The 18,582-nt window shown below is 40.9% G+C and overlaps 1 protein-coding gene across 45 annotated transcripts in view; it reads left to right on the top strand.

The window, feature by feature from the left end:
- SVIL (supervillin) overlaps positions 1–18,582 on the top strand; it is a 259,115-nt gene that overhangs the window by 149,273 nt on the left and 91,260 nt on the right. For all 45 annotated transcript variants that reach the window (XM_081553941.1, XM_081553947.1, XM_081553952.1 and 42 more), the window contains 2 exons: positions 3,156–3,213; positions 9,630–9,721. The gene's annotated coding sequence lies outside the window, so the exon portion shown is untranslated. The remainder of the gene's footprint in view (positions 1–3,155; positions 3,214–9,629; positions 9,722–18,582) is intronic.

Genomic DNA, 18,582 nt, shown 5'->3' with positions numbered 1-18,582 from the left:
GAAAAGACATTGAGCATCCATAAATGCATGTGTGTGCTAAGTCGCTTCTGTTGTGTCGGACTCTGTACGACCCCATGGACTATAGCCCACCAGGATCTTGTGTCCATGGGATTCTTCAGGCAAGAACACTGGAGTAGGTTGCCATGCCTTCCTCCAGGGGATGTTCCTGGCCCAGGGATGGAACCCACATCTCTTATGTCTCTTGCATTGAGAGACAGGTTCTTTACCACTAGTGCCCCCTGGGAAGCCCCTTTAAATGCATATTGTGTGCTAAGTGAAAGAAGCCAATCTGAAAAGACTCCATACTGCATGATTCCAACTATATGACATTCTGGAAAAGGCAAAACTATGAAGACATAAAAACATCAGCGGTTGCCGAGGGAGGGGAGAGGGGAGGGAGATAAACAAGCTGAGCACAGAGGATTTTTAGGGCAATAAAAATACTCTGTATGATAGTAGAATGATGGATACATGTCGTGGTATATTCAAAACCACAGAATGGACAGTACCAAGCATGAACTCAGAGGGTAAACTCTGGTGGTTATGAGGAATTATAGATTCAATCATAGGTTCATCCTTGGTAACAAATGTAGCATCTGGTGGGGGATGTTGATGACATGGGAGGCTGTGTATGGGTGGGGGCAGGGAGTACATGAGAACTCTCTGTACCTTCTCTCAATTTTGTAGTAAACCTAAACCTGTTGGAAAAAATATCTTTAAAAAGGTAAGATAAACAGGGTGAGTAGAAAAAGTAGTATTATACTTAGGAGCTTCTGTCTCAAATTAAAATTTTTGAACCTCTAGTAATATCTGCCTTTTCTGTTCCCACAATTTCACTCATATGTTGTTCATCAATCTTAACTCTTAACTCAGGGGTTTTGGCTCCCTGTTCGATCAAGTATTTCATTGAACTTAGCCAAAGCCAGACTCGGAGCAGCCTGGGAATAGTTTGGAGGCTCTCCTTCGTCCTAGTACATGGAGCATCTCCGGATGGTTTTGGTTTTGTTTGTTTGTTTGCTTTTAGGGCAGGGAGGAGCTGTCCTGCCTCTCCTGTTGGTGGTTAGCTTTACATCATCATCTCCTTAGCCGATGCAGGAGCTTTTGTTTGGCCATGGCTCGGAAGTGTAACCTCATCAATGTCCCATCACTGGAATTCAGTCTATTTCAGCATCCACAGGCCTTATTCCTGCTTGTAATCTGATTACGGGGTCTGAGCTCTTCCAGCCTGCAGTGTCTCGCTTTGCGTTTACTCTACTCTCAAGGACACCAGTGCCTGACTGCCTTGCTCTGTGAAAAGCTCAACCCAATTTTTCTCAGACGGGCTGCAGGCCGTGGCTGCTTGAGAATTAGCTGTAGAGCAGGCTCTGTCCCCGAACTTGATGTGTGCAGCCATGTTCAGAAGCCCAGGGATTCCCAGCTACCTGGGTGCTTTCAAGTTCTCTGAGAAACAAGGTAAGGTGAGAGAAATGGAAAATGCCCTCAAGTGTCTATTTAATAGCATCATGAATGTCTTGCATCTTCCATTTTACCTTGGATGCCCTATTATACTGTTCTGTGGTTTTCTCAAAAGATGCTTTAAATATCTCATTGACTTTATAAATTAGCTTATCTTGGGATCGCTGAGAAAGGTGACTTTTTTTTCTGTTGTACGTTAAAGAAATTGCTAAACCACTAAAGCCTTTATGAAGGAAACATTGCAGATTACATCTGAATGCTCAAACTTTGGATTAAGTTCTGGATGTGCTGTACTTTAACTGAAATATTTTTCTAAACCAAATGTTACGTCTACTAAATTTTTTCCAGTAGGCAGTGGTGTGTGTTTGCCTTTTTATGAAATCTTCATGGGAGGCTGTTTGGAACAAAAATATTGTCTTCTTAGTGGCTTCCTTTTGAGCCCAGAGGAAAAGAAGTGCTTTCAATTTAACTACTGAAGTGGCATCTCAGATTAGGTTCACAGATTGAACTAAAAAGAAATCTTTAGGTTATCTTGAATATCACACTGGAAATTTGGCCATTGTCTATGAAAGTGTTTTCCAGTCCATATGCACGATTAGGAAGAGATTTGAACAACTGAGGCATCATATTCAGGAATTTGCTTCTGCAATATTTGATAGCTTTTTGAACCAAGTTTTCTTTTTCTAAGCACATAACAAAGATATTTGTGTAATTAGCCAAAAAGCCTAGATGTTTAATTGGCATTATACCTTTGTGTTGTATTTCTCAAGTTGGTCCGAATTTCCAAATTCCAGGATTCAGAATGTATTTGATAGGTAATGATATGTCAGCATCTGGTATATCTTGTACCTCCTTTTCCTCAAGCTCCTGCCCCTAAATATTAAGCAGTAAAAGGCTCTTCCATAGGGGAAGAAATTGCTGTAAGTGGTCTAATTGTGGTTTTCTGGGTGGACAAACGGTTGCTATGCCAAAAGCTGTAAAACAGATTACTTACCCAAAGCTGGTTATAAATTTGCCTGTGCCTGGTTTTCATTAACCAGTTCACTTGGATGTGTGTTTTTGCTGGATGCGATTGTTACCAGCTGTCTTTACGTAATATATGTCTTGTCTTCAAAAATAAATAAGTGGCAAATTTGATGTGTCATTATCATTTAGATTTTAATGAAGGCAATAAAAACACAGCTGAAGTGTCCCCTCCACTGTTCATCAACCCCTCATGCACCCCCAACTCCTGCCGTGCCTTCTTTAAAAGCATCAAATATACCAGACAGTGATGATTTTAAACATTTCTGGTTACCTGGACCAAAATTGTTTACTTTTTGTCTCCTTTTTTTGCCCCTGAGGATAATAGCTATGTTTTTCAATGTTTAATTGCTTTGGAGTTATTCTTGTAACCATAGATAATTTAAATGGTAGCGTTGAACTATGTCAGAATTTCTTTTAACCCATGAAGTATCTTGTCTACTATTAACCAAAAACAAAATAATTCCTGAGTAAAATGCATGTGTGGGGTTTGATGCTTAAAGGTGTCTGTATGTGTATTTTCTATATTCATATTTCTGGTTCACAGTTTACTTTTTCTTAAATGGTCTCGAAAGGAGCATGAAGAATTTTTTTTTCCCATTGTAGCTTATTTATTTTTTTTTGGTTTTAAGTTACTGTGTGGGTATTTCATTCTTACATTATTTCTTTCTTCTTAGATTTGAACAAGAAAAACTTAGGCCTCGTTGGATTCCCGTGTCAAAGAAAAGTTCCCAGGTAAAGAAGTCTTTGCTCGAGAAATCTTAAGTTTCAAAGATTTGTAGGAGCTTTAGAAATTATTCTCCTAAATTTCTAATCCTTGAGTTTTAAATGTTTGAAAAAAAAAATTTTCTCTCCAGAGTATAATTTATTAAAACATGTGAAGCAGGCTGACTTAGCAGTGCACTCAGCCAGCAAAGATTCTTTCTGTATTGGCACTAGTGGTAAAGAATCTGCCTGCCAATGCAGGAGACACAAGAGGTATGGGTTCAATCCCTGGGTCAGTAAGATTCCCCTGAAGTGGGAAATGGCAACCCACTCCAGTATTCTTGCCTGGAGAATTCCATGGACAGAGAAGCCTGGCAGACTACAGTCCGTAGGGCTGCAAAGAGCCAGACTGAACACACACATGGAAACTATTTGCAAAATGGCCTATTGGTGTCTCTGAAATTTTAAACTTGTAAAGGGCTTTTCTTTACAAGTTCTTTTCTTTCTCATATCTGCCTCTAAGGATATGATACCCTTTTTTGCAACCTATCCTTTGAGTAAGGGAGCTTTTGGCTTGTTGTTGTTCTTTTTTTTATTAAATTGAAGTATAGTTAATTTACAATGTTGTATCAATATCTGCTGTACAGCACAGTGAATCAGTTATCCACATATATGCTTTTGGTTTTTTAAGAAAGGATCTAGTCTTGTTCCTCCTCCCTCTGTCCCTTCCTTCTGACCCATTCTTCTCCCCTTACTTCTCTCCCTCCACCCATCCACCCACTCACCTGTCCAGGTAAGATCATGTTGCCTGGTCTCTTAACCTTTCTGCCCTTCAATTCCATTGGTGCAGGATATTATGTGTACCTATTTGATGTACCTGATATGCTAAATCTCTGTGGTACATACATCATTGAGGTGAGATAATAGAAAGATTAAACTTTGTGCCTAATAAGGTAGCTATATTTCAGATGTGTCCTCATAGATGGCTGTCCCTAACAGGTTTTGAGGTTTTCAAGTGGAGATACAAAGTGATGGTCTCTTAACACACAGAGATGTGGATTTCAGCATCCACTTGATTATGCGGGAAGGCCCCAACCCAGATCTACCCTTCATTCCACTTAGATGCTTTTGTTCCTAATGTATGACATAAGACATTGTTTCTTTACTTTAAAAGTTTGCGTTTCAAAACATTGGGATAAGCTGTTGTGTCACCAGTGTCCTAGCCAAGCTAAGCTTGGCTCTGCGTTTGAGAATGTTAGATTTGACCTTGTGAACACACTGGATGGGGTAAACTTTGATGAATCTCATCCATATCTTATTAATAGTATAAGGTAAACTAGAGCAGTGAGGAGGCAAGGTCATCAGTAAGGCTCTTATTTGACTCATGAAATCTTACTTTTCTAGTACTTGATACAATCTCCCTTACTTCTTACCTTTGCCTTCTTTTTAATAGAAGCTAAGGTTTATGTCTTAATTTGTTCACTTTCATAGACTGAGTGGCTTATAAAAAATAGAAATTTATTTCTTATACCTGGAGGCTGGAAGTCTGAGCTCAGGGTGCACTGTCATGGGGTGATGACCCTCCTCCAGGTTGCTCACTGCCCTATGTCTTGCATCCTCTCTTGTTGGAATGGGCACCAATCTCATTCATGAGGGCTCCACTCTCATGACCTAATCACTTTCCAGAAACCCCACCTCCTAATATCTTCACCCTTGGGGGTCAGGATTTCAACCTATGAATTCGGGGAAACACAAACATTCAGATCATAGCAGCTTTGTTGCGAATACATCACTAGCAGGTTGGTTTAGCTGTTGTAGACTTAATACATGACTAAGAGCAGGGGGAAGAAAAAGGAAGAGGAGACAGAAAAGCGCTGCTTTTTCAAGGGAAAGTATGAAGTATGAGTGCAGGTCAGTCAGTTCAGGGAGAGAGACTCAGAGGGACACAGCAGTGTTATTTCATGTGCACCTATTAAAACAATACCCCCAGGCTCTGGCCCTAAATGTAAAATGGGCTGGAAATACAAGAACCTACCTCCTTCAAAGAAATCTAGTTACCCAGACACCAGACATGGGAACGTGAGGTAACGGGTTACATCTCCCTTGTCTTTTTTTTTTGGCCTTGTGGGGTCTTAGTTCCCTGACCAGGGATCAAACCCATGTCCCCTGCATTGGGAGCATGGAGTCTTAACCACTGGACCACCAGGGATGTTCCCTCCCCTGTCTTGTAACTAAACTTCAGTAGAAGAGTTAGATGTCGGGAAGCCCTTCACTGTGTGGAACAGAATATTCCTTATTAGAACATCCCATTTCAAAAAAAAGATAGAAGGTAGTAACAGCAGGATAGCCTGCTCTCACTTTAATAAAATGTCCTTTTATTGTCTTGCTGGGCATTTAAGTAGGTTAATGGGACATGTTAAAAAAAATTATCATGGAAGCAAAGGGCAATCTTTTCTTGGATCACTGAAGCAGAGGAAAGAGCTAGAAGTATGAAAGAATTAGTCATGAAGAAGGGAGCTCCATTTCAGAGGAGATGAAAAACGTATGAAAGGTGTCTCTTATTGTTGTTGTTGAATTACTAAGTCATATCCAACTCTTTGTGACCCCATGGACTATAGCCCTCCAGGCTCCTCTGTCCATGGAATTTCCCAGGCAAGAATACTGGAGTGGGTTGCCACTTCTCCAGGGGATTTTCCCCACCCAGTGATTGAACCCATGTCTCCTGCATTGGCGAGCAGATTCTTTACCACTAAGCTACCAGGAAAGCCCCATTTTTTCATATTGGAAGCTTTTAAAATTTTAATTCCCCAAAATGAAGACTGTTGCATATGCTTTAGTTATATATGGAGAGACAGTTTCATGGTGAAATAGCGGATCCCACCTTTACTGGAGCTGTGGCAACCCACCAAGGCCCAGAGAGGTGATCTGGGCAGAGACCCCCTGATCCCCATGTAGGTGATATGAGGAGGGACATAGTCCAGCATCCAGGGCTTGGGCCCCCCCAGTGATGCTGCTCTGGGTGCCTCTGATTGAGAGAATGAGAAGAGAGTGATGCTAGGGCTGTGGGGAAGGACATTTGTAAGTGTTTCACCGGCCATTAGATGAGCACATGAGTTACTCATTCATGAATGGTCCAGAACGCGTTACCAGTGTGTCCTGCCTGCATTTTCGCTGCTGATGGGTGCCTCCAGGTGTCAGAAGTCCAGGATAGAGGCATGACTTTTCTCAAAGTCTGGTTTCATATTGATTTGGGGAAACTTGCATCCGTCACAGCTCTTGTGACAATTGGAAGTCAGAGTCCTTGGTTCCAGCCCCTCTTCTTTATTCTTCCTGTGGCTCATCTACTTCCTCATTGATTAGCAGTCATTGGTTACTAGACATTGTTGGTTAGTGGTCATTGGTTAGTGGTCATCTTTGGTTAGTAGTCATTGGTTAGCAGTCAGAGGTTAGTAGTTACTTGGAGGAAATAGAGAGAGGTATTAACAGCAAGAAAGAAGTATAAAGGCAGCCGTGTGGATTCCAGTAAGAAAATTTTACCTTGAGGATGGAGACCTGAAAAATAGACTACTTTATAAACATGCAAACATACACATATTTTCATACGTACGAGCAAGGTGGGCAAAGGTAATGAGGAGCGATGTTTTCCCAATTATATGTTATTTTAAAGAGAAGAGAAGGAGAGGAAGGAAGGGAGGAAGGGCTGACATTATTAAATACATGCTCTTCTAATGAGTCTCAGTATTTGTCATGTTCTTTGCCCCATCATATCCACATGTGTAAAGTGTATACATAAAATACTTCAGGAGACTTCCCCGGTGGTCTGGTGGTTTGGACTTCACCTTCCATTGCAGGGGCTGTGGGTTCAATCCCTGGTTGGTTAGCTAAGATCCCACATGCTGTGGGGTCAAAAAAAACAAAACATAAAACGGAAGCAGTGTTGTGAAGCCTTTAAAAATGGTCCACATCAAAAAAATAAAATCTTTTAAAAAAATACTTCAGAGTAGTCGTCGTAAATATTTGAAATATTTTATTGGAGCCAATTCATTCACTGTACATTTGTTGATTTTTAAAAGTATTTTTTAAAATCAACGCGTTAAAATGAGACACTTGTAATATGTTCCATAAATAGGAAAACAGGGTCACATGAGAGACTATAACAGAGGTGCATAGTGTAGATTCGGTGCTGGTAGGTGGACACGGGGTGACAGGGTTCTTCCTTAAGAAAATGACCTTAAACTGAGGCCCAGACCAGGAGCAAGACTAGCCAGGATGGAAGGAAGCTGGAGAAAGAGACTTGAGGAGGAAACCGCATTCACAGTCAGCCACGGGAAGAGGCAGGAGAGATTTCCCTAATGTGCTGTGGTTTTCGTGTGTTCTGACCACGCATGAGAGGCTGTCCTGCCCATCAGTGCAGACACATCAGTAGTTTGTTTCAAGAAAGGAAATGCGTGTGAAGCCAGGGGTGTAGAGTGATGGATTGTGAACCCCACTCTGTACAAGTTCAGTGAAATGTTTAACAAGAGGGTAGTTTTTTAGTCTTCCTTAGCAGCTTCATTGAGCTTTGTGATGAGCAGATAAAAGGGGGAAAATAGAAACACAGATGTTTGGTTTTGAAAATATGAGATAATATTTGTGCTCCAAGGTCAATGGTCTAGCAGCTGAATACTTCAGGGTTTGCATCATTCCTTGTAATATAGAATTTTCTTCCTGAGATTTGTGTTTCCCAAAGAAAGTACAGAACTTGTTGGAATGTTTCAAGCGGTTAAATAGTCAATTAAAATATTGATAGCATGTCACTCCTTAAGTAGGGTGCCATTCTGCAGTTGTTTAATGTTTTAGGTTTAGACTACATCATACCTCTGAAAAAACACTGCGAACTGTCACTGTGTTATGATTCACTATTGAGAAGTCAGTGCTTATTCCAAGTTTTTGACCTAAGCAGGTGTCTTAGGATTTTCAAGGCACCTGGAGTGTGGTTTTCAAAGCCTACTTATTCTCAAGACTTTTTATTAACTGATATGAATATATGGCACTGCTATTTACAAGTATAAGCATTCCACATTTATAAGCAGTAACTAAGGGTTTCTGATGAGCTTGGTTCTAGGAAGATGGGATGGCAATATTTTGGAGTATACAGATGATCCTTGAAATTTAATTTGTATCTAGGATATAAGTGATTGGTGCACCCCCTTCATAGCACCCACAGCACTTCCTCAGTCTCCCCTTGGGCCTCTGTGGACACACCCCTGCAGGGTGAAGCCACAGACAGGGGACCATCCATGGGAAAGGTCAGGTTGGTGCTGGGTTTGTTTACCAGTCTATCACCACCTCTCTGGAGGTGATCATGTTGTTGGGGAAGATGAGTTTCTTGTTTCCCTAGGTTTGTTCTCTTCCTTTGAGGCAGCAGCTCTGGTCTTGCCCATTCCAGGCGCATTCCCCTGGAGGCCTTGAACTTGTGGGCTCCAAGTCTCGGGCCAGGTGCTCACAGTATCAGAGCAAAAGCTAGATTTGCACGTTGCGTACTGTTCTTGCTGCACGTGTGTCCTGGGGCAAAGCGTTGGGCAGTTTCCTGATCTGTAAGCCGAAGACAGCAGTGGTCCCAGGGGTGTGTTTGCGTGCACACACACGCACCCTGGTGAGTGTGCCCATGTGTCTTCCTTCCCACTGAGTCCTGTGGGAGCTTGAAGAGCAGCAGTGGGGGCAGTATTTATACCACCGGCAGGTACTGAGAAACAGTTACTTTGGGAGGCTGGGAAGGGTGGGCAGAGCAAGGAGCTGGTTGGTAAGCCTGTACCAACACAGCGCACAGGATCTTAATTCCCCAACCAGGGATTGAACCCTCACCCCCTGCATTGGAAAGGCAGAGTCTTAACCACTGGGCCACCAGGGAAGTCCCATTTCTTTTTTTTCCCCTGAACAGATTTTCATGAACCTTTCACACCTCTTCTCCATGCTTTGATTTTTGTTTGATGGAAGACATTTGTTACTTTAATTTCAACAGCAGAAGAGAGCATGTAGATCACCTAGACAAGTCACTGATTTTCTGAGGAAGACTAGCACAGAGAGGTTGAGTGATTAGTTCAAGTTTGCACAGCTACTGGTGGCCCTTGAAGAGGTTGTCAGTCTGAACAGAGGCATCCATCTCCTAGTGCAGTGATGTTTTTACCACCAGAGGCTACACATACCCTCACATCCCTCCCACTCCCTGCCACCTATGCTGAGGTAATTATTTAGTTGCACCCAAAAATCATATTAATATAAGCATGAATCATTGGAAAAAAGCTACCTATTAACTCCCCCAAATAAAATATTTTACTTGTAATCTATACACACGTTTAACTATGTACAACAGTAACATAATTTTTATGTTCTGTGATATCTCAGTTCATATCAGATAGCTGGGTTTAAAAGGACTTTAAACATTTACTTAATGGAATCATTTTTAGCTTTCAGAAAGAGTTCTTGCTTGAAGACAAAGAACAGCTTGCTAACCACAAAAGAGGGATCGATGCTCAGCTTTTAGCTGCCCTTCCTAAAGGTAAGACTTCTAGATGGTCGACTAGTATCTGGGGCGTGTAAATGTATTATTTGATTTTCCTGGAGAACTCTTTCCCTAACCTCCAGCTTGGTTCTCCTCTGTGCCCCTTTCTGCCTCATCAAGAAAGCAACCTTAATTGAATAACCTCTTTTGTCACATTTTTATTTTTTAATTATTCTTTATTGGTGAACTGTTGTTTTACAATGTTGTGCTAGTTTCTACTGTACAGCAAAGTGAATCAGCTATACATGGATCCACTCTCTTTTGGATTTCCTTCCCATTTAGGTCATCACAGAGCACTGAGTAGAGTTCCTTGTGCTATACTATAGGTTCTTATTAGTTAGGAAATCAGTCCTGAGTATTCATTGGAAGGACTGATGCTGAAGCTGAAACCCCAATACTTTGGCCACCAGATTCAAAGAACTGACTCATTGGAAAAGACCCTGATGCTGGGAAAGATTGAAGGCAGAAGGAGAAGGGGACGACAGAGAATGAGATGGTTGGATGGCATCACCGACTCAATGGACATGAGTTTGAGTAAGCTCCAGGAGTTGGTGATGGACAGGGAAGCCTGGCGTGCTGCAGTCCATGGGGTCACAAAGAGTCGGACATGACTGAGCAACTGAACTGACTGAACTGAGTGTATATATGTCAATCCCAATCTCCCAATTCATCCCACTCCACCTTTCCGCCCGTGGTGTCCATATACTTGTTCTCTACGCCTGTGTCTCTATTTCTGCTTTGCAGGGAAGATCATTTACACCATTTTTTATAGATTCCACATATATGTATTAATATACAATATTTGTTTTTCTCTTTTTAACTTCACTCTGTCTCTAGGTCCATCCACACCTCTACAAATGATCAAATTTCATTCCTTTTGATGGTTGAGTAATATTCCATAGTATATAGGTACCACACCTTTATCCATTCCTCTGTTGATGGACTTCACCTTACCACGAGTCCCTTCCTTTCATTTTAGGCATCCTCAAGTTTTTGCTGGAGGCTGGTACCGAGGATAAGAGAGCAGTCCTAGAATCAGCCTCACCTCATCTCTCTCCTACTTTTCACCTTCTCCAGGGGTGATGAGTTCTGCTTACTTGCCCGTTTCTTTTCTGTCCACACCCCCCACTGCTTCCAGCCCCCTGAGGCTTTCCAGTGCTAGGATATCTTCAGCTCCCAACTGGGCAACACACTGAACAAGCAGTGCAAAGTGAGTCTTAAACATCTCTCTTCTTATCCAAGTAGACACTCACATCTGGTGAATTCACACTTGCACTGGTTAAGATGTATATGCAGTCAAATATTTGCATCAGCTACCAGCCCTCTACCCCTAGTATTGCCCATGAAATAATATGAGCAATACCTGATATTTGCTTCTACCAACTGTAACACTAACTCAGGGGAGTTCAGTTCAGTTCAGTCGCTCAGTTGTGTCTGACTCTTTGCGACCCCATGAATTGCAGCACGCCAGGCCTCCCTGTCTATCACCAACTCCCGGAGTTTATACAAACTCATGTCCATCGAGTCGGAGATGCCATTCAGCCATCTCATCCTCTGTCGTCCCCTTCTTCTCCCGCCTCCAATCCTACCCAGCATTAGGGTCTTTTCCAATGAGTCAACTCTTCGCATGAGGTGGCCAAAGTATTGGAGTTTCAGCTTCAACATCAGTCCTTCCAATGAACACCCAGGATTGATCTCTTTTAGGATGGATTGATTGGATCTCCTTGCAGCCCAAGGGACTCTCAAGAGTCTTCTCCAGCACCACAGTTCAAAAGCATCAATTCTGCGGCGCTCAGCTTTCTTCACCGTCCAATTCTCACATCTATACATGACCACTGAAAAAACCATAGCCTTGACTAGACGGAACTTTGTTGGCAAAGTAATGTCTCTGCTTTTAAATATGCTATCTAGGTTGGCCATAACCTTCCTTCCAAGGAGTAAGTGTCTTTTAACTCAGAGGAGTACCAACTCTCAAACTGTGTTCATCCCAAATGAGCTATGTAACTGTTACTTCAGAAGAAACAGCTTTTCCAGCAATCCCACTCCTGGGCACATATCCAGAAAAGATATAATTCTCTAATTTGAAAAGATACATGGCACACCAACATTCAAAGTTGCACTATTTACAACAGCCAAGACATGGAAGCAGTCTAGACGTCCATCAGCAGAGGAATGGCTTAAAAAAAAAAAAAAAGTGGTGTATATATATTCAGTGGAATACTACTCAGCTATATAAAAGAATGAAATAATGCCATTTGCAGCAACATGAATGGGACCTCGAGACTATCATACTAAGTGAAATAAGTCAGAGAAAGACAAACGCCATATATCACTCACACATGGAATCTGAAAAAATGATACAAATGAACTTACTTACAAAACAGAAACCGACTCATAGACCTAGAAAACAAACTTATAATAATCAAAGGGAAAGCTGGGGAGGGATAAATTAGGAGTTGTAGTTAATTATAATTAATCCTATTAATTGAAAGATTTTATACTGTATATAAAAGTGACAAACAACAAGGACCTACTGTTTAGCATAGGAAACTATACTCAATATCTCATAATAACCTATAATGGAAAAGAATCTGAGAACGTATATATATATATATATATGTGTATATATGTGTATATATATATATATATACACATATATAAAATTGAATCATTTTGCTACACTCCTGAAATATTGGAAGTCAACTATATTTCAATAAAAATAAATTAAAAAAAGAAACAGTTCTAGTGAAAGATCAGGGTTTTTTTCTGTCCTGAAAAAAAAAAAAATAGCAGCAATAAATCATGAGATCAAGCCTAGACAAAATTAAACCAGAAAAAATATTCTCTTAACAGAAACAAAATCAGTTTTAAAAGTCCCACTGACAAATTTGCATGCATCCTGAGGAACTGAACCAGTCGTACTCCTGGACACAGGTTGATGAGGATGGATGCTTGAAGAAGGACGCCCGGGGGTTGGCCTGGTGGTGACAACTTCAAGAAGGGACATTTTTCAATTTTTAAGTGTTTAACAAAACTGTCAACTGAAACAGAGTCTTGTTCTGTTTTGCTCCAGAGGTCCAAAATAAGAAGAATGTGTAGAATTACAAGGAGGCAGGTGAGATTTCATATGAGGAAGAAAATTCTGATAGTTCATGGTACCTGGAAGTGAAAGGCACTGCATTGTGATCTCATTAACTGTTCAAGTCAAGGGTAGGACACCTATGTGTGGGGTTCCCACCTGGAACCCCAGGTGTGAAATGGAAAAGTCCTTCTAATTTGTAAGACTCTTGCAGAAGACAAACTCAATTTAATCTGAGTGAAACTGAAAGAGTTAGCCACTCAGTCGTGTCCGACTCTTTGCGACCCCATGGACTATAGCTCACCAGGCTCCTCTGTCCACGGAATTCTCCAGGCAAGAATACTGGAGTGGGTAGTAGCTATTCCCTTCTCCAGGGGATCTTCCTGACCCAGGGATCAAACCCAAGTCTTCTGCATTGCAGGCTGATTCTTTATCATCTGAGCCACCAGGGAAGCCCAAGCCAAATGTAAAAATCTATGAAGGTGATCAAAACAAAGAGCAGGGATGAACAAACTGATATTAGCAGCAGCTTAGATTTGACTGATTATGGAAAGTTACATAGAGCTAAAGTTTTCCTCTTCCTCTCTGTCCCCCCTTTCCTTCTCTTAGTGAATAATAAATAATAAGAATATCGGAAAAATTAAGAACAATGTGAGATGTCAGATTCCTCAAAGCTCAATGACTCAGAGCTCTACATATAACAATCTTAAAATGTATAAACTTATTAACCAGTTTTATTAGACATTATCATAATTGGTCATTAAAAATCATGATTTTCACTATTCAAAGATGATTAACTTTATGTACTCACCAGATTTATGTTTCTAAATTAACAAGGTTTTTCAAACATGTTTCTTAAGCATCAGGGTCCCTCTTCCCCTGAATTTCATCTTAATTCCCATAGATTTATTTCATAGTCTTTACTCTTGATGAATTTGGGCAGGCACATTTGGAAAGACCTCAGGTATTACCTGAGGTCTTTTTATTTCTCCACCTTAACAGATGTATTCAGTATTCTGTCAGTTCTTGGTAATAGCAGGTTAAAAATAGGAATTGATTATGAGTTTTAATGTCATAGAGTTTCATGTTGGTTTATAAGTTTACATAAGCTTCTTCCTGTTTATTTAGTGATGAGATTTTTGCTTCTGTGCAATTGAGCTTTTAAATGATCTTTTATTTTTCTCTAAGGAACTTCCTTTACCCATGTATCATGAACAGGTAATCAAGGGATTAAAACCCTTTACCAGTGTAAAGCTTATCCTATTAAAATAGATTTTCCATTTAGGAGTTATGAAATGGACAAAATACATGATTCTACTTTTTTTTAACAGCTTCATCGAGATATATCCTATACCATACAATTATCCATTTTAAGTAGGCAGTTTGGTGCCTTTTGGTAGCTTCACAGAGTCATGCATCGATCAGCAGAGTCAATTTTAGAACATTTTCATTATCCTCCCAAAAACCCTTCTGATAGCCATCATACCTCCCCCTCTTTCCTCTAGGTTTGTAATGATTTTGTTTTATAAGCTTCTGGTCTTTGTATTAGTGGCTGCCATCCAAGTGCAAAAGTTAAAGTAGATTACTCCTAGGGAAGAAAGATCAGCATTCAGAATATTCTGGACCTGGCCAGTGGTATCAGATGCAGGCGGGGGGAGAGCTGTTCTTGGCAGTCCCCCCACTACTTATATTTCTTTGGAAGATTCTACTGTATTCAGACTTGGGGGACTGAAATCAACAATAACTTTACCAGAAAGCCTGTTCTCAGAGCTAATTGAAGAAACCGTGCTTCCCAAGAAAAGCACCTAACAGACCAAATTATCCTGCATATTGCTGTTACACATTATTACAAAGTATATGAGGCAATTAAATAGTTTTATAAAGTATTATAGCCCCTGATGTCAAATCCTCTTAAATTGCCTTACTTGGAAAATGTCCAGTGCAAGCCCCATCAGAAGTTGCTAAAGAAATAGAGTCATAGAACCCATATTTCTTAGACAAGGGCAGCAGACTAAAATCATAGGGATTTTAGCAAGGGATAATTTAGTGTACATACAAGTCTCAGTGCACTTGAAAATTTATTGCAACAGAAGTTAGACCAGCTGTGCTAGTTTCTATCTGGATTTAAGATGACAAATATTACTATTTTCTGAATCATGTATTAGTTATATACATATGACACAGCATACCATCAATTGAATTATGGCTTTTGAGTCTAATTTTTCAAAATTCCTTGTTTTTAGGAAAGAGACACTGAAGGATTTAGAGTTAAAAGGAGCATCAGGCTGCAACTTACTCGTAAATGGTTCAGAAAAATTAATATGAGAATATGTGTGCCTCCGTGCTCACAGTGCTCAGTTGCTCAGTCGTGTCTGACTCTTTGCAACCCCATGGACCCTAGTCCACCAGGCTCCTCTGTTCATGGGATTTGCCAGGCAAGAATACTGGAGTGGGTTGCCATGCCCTTCTCCAGGGGCTCTTCTCGACCCAGGGTTCCCACTCATCTCCCGCATTAGCAGGCAGGTTCTTTACCACTAGTGCCACCTGGGAAGCCCTATATCCATGTGTATTTACACATAAATATACACATATTTTCGTATATATAGTTACATGTAAATATACATATGGAGATAGAAAAAGGGGGTAAAAATAAGTATAGTAACAAATGCTTAAAAATGAAAAATGTCTTAATTTTTCTCTGAGACTGAAATTATGTAAAAATTTTAAAGAGATCATAAATAATAATAAACTATGTTCAGGGCTGGCAGTCAGAAGATGGAGCAGTGATAAAGAAGTCTGTGGACTCTGTACAAAAGACATGAAGTGACCACGTGTTTCCACAGTAGGGGTGACTTCCATGTTTCTTAGTACTAGCTTTTTATTTTTCCAGTGCTTTAGAATATACCTGACCAAAATTCAGTGGGGGTGGGGGGTACTACAAGTGCCCATCTGAAGTTTTTTTCCTTTGGAATTGCATTAGCAATTCAAATAAAACATCATTCAATGCAACTAGAGATTATCATACTAAGTGAAGTAAGTCAGAAAGAGAAAGACAAATACCATATGATATCACTTGTACGTGGAATCTAAAACATGGCACAAATGAGCTTACCTATGAAACAGAAACAGATTCACAAACACAGAGAACAGACTTCTGGTTACCAAAAGGGAGGAGAAGAAGGGGAGGAGAGGACTGGACTTTGGGGATTAGCAGATGCAAACTGTTATATATACAATGGATAAACAACAACGTCCTACTGTATAGCACAGGGAACTATATTCAATATCCTGTGATAAACCATAATGGAAAAGGATATAAAAAAGAATGTACGCATATGTTCTCTGTACAGCAGACATTAACACAGCTTCGTGTATCAACTATGCATAAATAAAAAAATTTTTTAAACCAGCAAAATAAAAGAAACAAAATAACAACCAAAAACATACATAGACAAATGAAAAGTCATTCTCTTTTACACAATGGAAGTGTTATCTGTGGAGTAGATATGCTATAGTAATTATGTTACATGTGTGTCAAGTCCCCATGAGTTGACCTTTCCTTCCGGATTATGGGAAATAATGTCAAGAGGGAGCGTGTTGCTTATCTTTTTCACTGAACTGCTGGATTTTCTTTAAATGTTTTCAGGTGCACAACTTCTATAGGAAATGTTCAAGTTTTAATGAGATGAAAATGATTTTCAGTCACAAATGAGGACCAGAAAAGTTGACTTAAGTTTTCAGAGTGGACATTGTGTACCTCTCCGAATGCATAGCATTCTTATTTTTTTATGCTTGTTCTGGCTTACTCCATTCAGATGGTTTATAAACAGCAGAAGTTTATTGCTTACTGTTCTGGGGGCTAGAAATCCAAGATCAGAGTGACAGCAAGGTCAGGTTCTGGTGAGTGCCCTCTTGCTAGTTGCAGGCTGCCAACTTCTCATGGCATCCTCATGTGGTGGATGGGGCTTGGGAGCTCTGTGAAAAACTCGTGAAAGTGTCAGTTGCTCAGTTGTGTCCAACTCTTTGTGTCCCCATGGACTGTAGCCCCCCAGGCTCCTCTGTCCTTGGAATTCTCCAGGCAAGAATACTGGAGTGGGTTGCCATTTCCTTCTCCAGGGAATCTTCCCAACCCAGGGATTGAACCTGGGTCTCTTGCATCACAGGTAGATTCTTTACTGTCTGAGCTACCAGGGAAGCCCATGGGAGCTCTGTGGGGCTTCTTTATTAGAGGGCCAGTCCCATTCATGAGGGCGGGGCCTAATCCCTCCCTAAGGTCCCGCCTCCTAATACCATCACTTTGGGGGTTATAATTTTAACATATGAATTGGAAAGGGGGACACACACATTTGGCTTCCCAGGTAGTTCGGTGGTAAAGAATCTGCCTGTCAATGCAGGAGACCTGGGTTCCATCCCTGGGTTGGGAAGGTCCCCTGGAGAGGAAAATGGCAGCCCACTCCAGTATTCTTGCCTGGGAAATGCCATGGACAGAGGAGCCTTACAGGCTATATAGTCCATGGGGTTGCAAAGAGTTGGACACTACTGAGCATGCACACACACTTTCAGACTGTAATCTACCTAGTTGAAATAATTCAGGAGAAAAGGCAACATGTCATTGTACCACTCAGACTCTATTCATATGCTCCATTTCTCAGTTATGGGTTTGGGGCACAGGTTTAAGGCAAACCTCTCAGAGTCCTTGAAATTTGGTGTCAACTGTTTCTGGAACAGTTTTATGAAAGATAGAGCTCTGTTTTCCACTTTGAATTTTAAATAATTCACTGATACTCCTCCTTGAAAATATCTCCGGAATCTGTGCTACCAGCCGTGAAAGTTTTATCACCACCATCTCGTGAGAGCTCATTTGTTAACTGGGAAGCAGTCATAAGCCACACTTCCTCCAAAGGCAGGAGGTACCATTGTCACTGGACCCTGGTCTTCTATTTGGGAGCATTTGCTTTTAACTACTCCTGGGAAGGCCACTGGTGATAGAGATACCTGTGAAGCCAGCTATCCTTGTTAAAATGTCAATCCAGCCCACTGTTAAGGTGGCTGTCATTTAAAAATAAATTAATAAATAAAAATATGGCTGGTATCTCTGAACACAATCAAAGGACAATGTAAAAGTCATGTGTGTATATACATGTATGGTTTTGACTCCTTCCTAAAAATAACCACTTAGGGAATTTCCTGGAAGTCCTGTGGTTAGGACTCCATGCTTTCAATGCTAAGGGCACAGGTTCAATCCCTGATCAGGGAACTAAGATCTTGCAAGCCACGAAATGTGGCCAAAAATAAAAACAGCCACTTTAAAAAATCAAATGGAAATTGCAGCATTTGAAAATTAAATCCCAAGCATTTATATCCCATCCTTTGAGCTTCTGCTTTGACTCAGCCTTGCAGAAGTTTCATGGGCCCCGGGCCTATCACCACTCCTCTGTTCCTGGGACATCAGCAGGAAAAGCTCAGAGGAGCCCTTGTGAATTCACGGGATTGAGGAGGAGGCAAGAAGAATTTCTCTACCAAATTTGGCCATTTCCACAGAAACCACTCTGTGGCCTCTCAATAAAATATCCTTGTGGTCAGTGTTATATGAGGCCCTCCCAAGATCAGCAGAATGTTTGTCTGATCATCCAGTGTTGCCCAGGGGAGTTCATCACCATTCTACCATCCACCTAAATTCCAGCAAGGAAACATGTTAACATTTCCTCCCAGTGAAAGCTTGGAAAGGGGAGGCACAGGAACCAGGTTAATCTAAACTGTAGTTGGAGAAGGTGTACCA

This window comes from Giraffa tippelskirchi, chromosome 13 (genome assembly GCF_054371585.1).
Source record: "Giraffa tippelskirchi isolate mGirTip1 chromosome 13, T2T-mGirTip1v1.2.pri, whole genome shotgun sequence".
Lineage (NCBI taxonomy): Eukaryota > Metazoa > Chordata > Mammalia > Artiodactyla > Giraffidae > Giraffa > Giraffa tippelskirchi.
Note: the sequence above shows the minus strand (reverse complement) of the source record. Positions and strands in the feature narration are given on the sequence as shown.